Source organism: Teleopsis dalmanni, chromosome 2 (genome assembly GCF_002237135.1).
Source record: "Teleopsis dalmanni isolate 2A chromosome 2, ASM223713v2, whole genome shotgun sequence".
Lineage (NCBI taxonomy): Eukaryota > Metazoa > Arthropoda > Insecta > Diptera > Diopsidae > Teleopsis > Teleopsis dalmanni.
This window is the reverse complement of record NC_051847.1, coordinates 5,064,634-5,069,321: the sequence shown is the minus strand read 5'-3', so window position 1 is coordinate 5,069,321 and position 4,688 is coordinate 5,064,634. Positions and strand designations below refer to the sequence as shown.

Below are 4,688 nucleotides of genomic sequence, written 5' to 3'. Positions count from 1 at the left end.
ACAACCTACTAAAATCTAAAATGCTTTTGAGGTTTTTAGGAAAAGCACAACCACAAAAGCGGTAAAAGTCGGCAAAAGTACGGATAAACGAAAAAATAAACAAACTACAAATTTAAGCATAAACATTTTGTAAAAGAGGTTAAACAGAAAATTACCACAAAAGAGCACAAAATTAGAGCAAAACGTGACATGCTTATAAGCGCAATTTTATGCTTTTACCATTGTATCTGGATGTGGTCATAAGCAAATTATCGTCAAGTTAAGCTGCACTTATCAATTAAGTCAAGTTTATCTTTGAACGGCAGTTGGCCGTTTAAACTGCGCGACAAGTTAGCTTGTCTATCGCTGTGTGGAACGAAGTTTAAAGTTTACACAGCTTAACTTACGACCTTCTTTGTTAACAAGTTCTAGCTGCCCAGATTTGCTAATATAGTATAGCCTTGTTTTGCACTGTTGCAATACTCAAAACCATTTCATTTAATATCTTTTATACGTTTCTGACAGACTCGCTAAACATGTTCTCCTACAATTGCCAATATAGTTAACAGTATCTAAGCTATTTTCGCGCCTTCATACTTCAAGTTAGCCCACTTTTGTTTCTACCACATTTAATTTATACTGAAATCCACTAAAGCCAAAGCTAAGCGGCCAGCAGGTGTATTCTGGCCATAAGATACTATGGCACTGCCGGCATTTGTATCTTGTTGAGAAATGTGTTTTAATACAAGTATCTGTATCTGCGTGTTTGCTGCTAATTTCATACGCTGAAAGTTAATTGAAGTGACTTTGTTCTGCACCATTAAAGAATTTGTCAAAATAATACTTAATCATAATAAATTATACACTTTGCAATTTATATTATTTGAATTATTTATTTTTCTGTTATTAGTGCATTTAACATTAATTTTGAAATCAAAACTAATTTATTGCAAAATCGTAAGTCATGCTACATTTAATTTATGTGCTGAAAGTTAGCTTATTAGTGGCTTCGTATTAAATATGCTAGCTTAAAAATTAAAAGCAAGAATTAGTGTTATTTGTCAGAATCCAATTCAATTTTATACAATATGTAGTAATAGTAAATTCCATGGTCAGAATTAGAGTTCCATATATCTTTAATACATCAAATCAGCTTACAAATAAAATGTTTTACTTTTGTTTGGAACTCAACTGATAGTTTCTAGTCCTTAGCATAAGAAAAAGTCTGCTACTATATTGGATAATAAATCTTATTAGCCGAAAAATTACTTCAAGTACGTCTAACATATCACTTGTTTAGCTAGAATATAATTATACACATTTAACATAAAAGATCTTCTACTTTCTGCTATACTTTATCTTTGAATAATTACTGTTTAACTAAACAGTAGCAACAATACAAAACTTTGGTAGAATGCCTGAATGAACTTCTTCGATTTCGTTATTAGTATATACTATATTCGCTTAAAAACGTAAACACTGACTTACGTGAACGCTAGATGCCGTGAACGCTTTCTCTTTACTAAGTTCTAAGAAAATTCTAAGATGTGAATAAAATTTCAACGATTTTGGACTTTATATAGTCATATAGTATTTAACATATGTATAATAGTGCTTCAGGCTATTGAGCGAACTTTAAATCAAGTATCCTATTTATTTATTGATTCCCAATTGAATAGAGCATATAGGTGAAGTAGTATTTAAAACTTATGCTAGTATTAGATATAAAAGTTGTGATGATAACAATATTTATGCACGTCGCTTTCTTTTTTGATAATCTTAATCAATTCTAGAAACAATCCTCTAGAAAGCATTTTGTACTTTACCAAAGATTCAAGGTGGTTTTCAAACCTTTGAGTTCTTTTACAGTAATATAATAGGCAAATTGGGTTAAGTGGATCCTTAGAATTGCCAGTATAACCTAATCTAACAATATATATAATAATGAAACAGATTAGATTGGAGAGTGAATAATAAAAAAATCAAATACACACTTTATAATGTCCTGTATATGTAACCAATCCATTCAATTTTAAGTTTGAATTCTTGTATTTCATATTGAAACGTATGAAAATCTTCCATCTTCCATAATCTTCATGTGTGTTTTCTATCTTACCAGATATTGTTTTGTAAAATATAAATCATCTTAAAATATAGAACAATTAGTTTTAATCCCCTGTTTTGATTAGCTACCCTATTTATTGTATTATAACTTATAAATAAAGTATCAAAAATCTCCACAACTAATTCGTTGTTAGGTTAAGATCTGAAAAAAAAATTGTTCCCATGGGCTTCTTCTTCATGCGTATATGTTATTTTAGTTAATTCTTACTGAAATTTATTACTTCATGGTAGAAAAGACCTTCCACCATATTTTTTTCTTCAATTTCAATATCATACATGGCATTACTGGATGATAATTCGCTGGATATACAGCAATTTTATAATTCATTCGAATACGATAGCAATGACCAAACTGTTGAGTCAAAGATTAACCAAAGAACTTTTCCTTTGAACACTTTCAGAATTGCTTTATCAACCCACGTCAATATATAAGTTTCTTTGTACAGACATGTAAGGCATATTTATTTAAATTTTTTGTAAAGTAGGATGATCTTGGAAGGTACTAGATTGTATTTTTATAATAGTCCAAGATAAAAAATGCCTTGTCAACTTATAAAATTTCAATCTAAAAGACTAAATCTGATTTCAGCATTATAAATTAAACAACTATCTAGGAATGTAGTGTTGGAAGGAATTTAGTTTTTTGTAGAGCCATGAATTAGTAAAAATTAGCATAAGTCTAATTGACCATCTTATATATTGATTTCTAACTACGTTAGAGGCGTGTAGAAGCACTACAAGCTCTCTTACTCTTACTTCGCTTGGAAAATATTGATTTTATAATATTTAAGTTAGCACTGGTTGCTCTACAGCCGAAGTTTATAAATAACGAACTAATAAATTTCGAATAAAGTGAATGCTTACCTTTCACAGAAACTGTAAACGCGCATGCAAAATATGTGAATCCAAATAAAGCAACAAACATCAGCAAATAAGTGTATTATGAGCTGAGACTAATGAATCTTCTATAATTTATAATATTTTAATATGGAATAAAAATGATTTTTTTGAATATAAAAGTCACCCTAATGTCATGCTAATGAATTGTTATTTAATTATGATATTCATATATGGACTATAATCTCTAAATATGAAATCCATTTAAAAACTATTAAAAATTTTATTATGGTTATAATTTCCGATGTTATACTATAGATTTTGCAAGACATATTTGATATAAATTTATACGAAATCATCTATTTTGTGATTTCAAAAACTGATTCTCTGAAAAAGAAGAGAAGAGGAACTCACCTTTTTTGATTGAATTCTAAAAATAATTGATTCTCTAAAAGAGTTTCGCCTGTTGAACCAAAATCCGAAAATAATTAATTTGTTAGGCGCGTTCGTTGTAAATTTTAAATTGAAAAGTAAAAAGAAAACTTGTTTTTTGTTTTTATTTTCATTATATTTTTATGTTTATTTTTATTTTAATATTTAGAAGTTGTAGTTGTAGCAATAATAGTAGTAGTTGCTGGTGTTGTTGTTGTTGTTATTGTTGCTAATTTGGAGCAATATTTACGCGGCGCTGCACACTCTATTTATTTTCAATTAATTAATTCATTAATAGCTCTTACAGCAACAGCAACAGCCACAGCCACAGCCACATTCACGACTACAGCGAAGTTAACAGTGACGTTAACGTTAACAGCGACGTTTACAGCGAAGTTAACTGCAATAATTTACAAACTTGAATTTAAATTCGCTCGTTTATTATTAGAAACACTGTAACGAAATTGTTGTTGCCGTTCAATTGCCTGTTTTGTTTTTTGTTTTTTGTTTTGTATTTCACTTTTATTTAACGGAAAGCTTTTAAAGTGGTTCGAAAAACATTAATAAATAATAATAAATAATAATATTTTTGTATTTCACATTAGCACATTTATTACTTTTTTGAATTTTCCTGATGGGCGTTTTTTTTTTGCCAAAGTATTAATTATTTCATATACAGATTCTTAAGACTTTCTAAATTTTTTAAATATTTTATTAATGCAATTCTTTAAGCAAGTTTTTTGGTTGAAGACATAAAAAGCGCGCGAACTTTTCAGTTGACAAATTCTAATTGTAAATTAATGAAAAATTTATTTCTTATTTCAAATCAATTCGCGATTTATTATTATAATTCCGAGATATCATCACGTCAGTTACAAATGCAACTAATTTAATTTTTTATTTATTGTTTCGTAATTTATGGCGAATCATTTGACTGCGCACAACATTTTGTGAATTTATATCCAAATAATTCTTCCACTCAAATTAAAAATTCTGTCGAAATTTTCGATGCGTTAACACACCAAACACGTTCACACGACAACTAAGACTGATTGAGCTTACATGCGAACTTGTTGCATATGCCGAACTGCCGAACTGCCGAACTGCCCAACTAAAAACCAATCCAACACGCGCAACAACAACAAAAGCCAACAACAGCCAACACAGCACAAAAATAGTTGAATTTCTGCCTGAGTTTGAGTTGCTCGTAGCTACCAACCAACAAGTGGGCAGACTGTGGTGAGTTCATGAGTTGCTTTTAACTCAACAAGTTGTGCATTGAGCCGTTGAGCTGTTGTAAGAAAACTTAAATAAAA

At 29.6% G+C, this 4,688-nt stretch overlaps 1 protein-coding gene across 1 annotated transcript in view; it reads right to left on the bottom strand.

The window, feature by feature from the left end:
* Positions 1 to 3,484, bottom strand: part of LOC119678030 (serine-rich adhesin for platelets) — a 155,524-nt gene extending 152,040 nt beyond the window's left edge. Inside the window, exon 1 of the mRNA XM_038089664.1 lies at positions 3,355 to 3,484. The gene's annotated coding sequence lies outside the window, so the exon portion shown is untranslated. The remainder of the gene's footprint in view (positions 1 to 3,354) is intronic.
* Between the last annotated feature and the right edge of the window lie 1,204 nt (positions 3,485 to 4,688).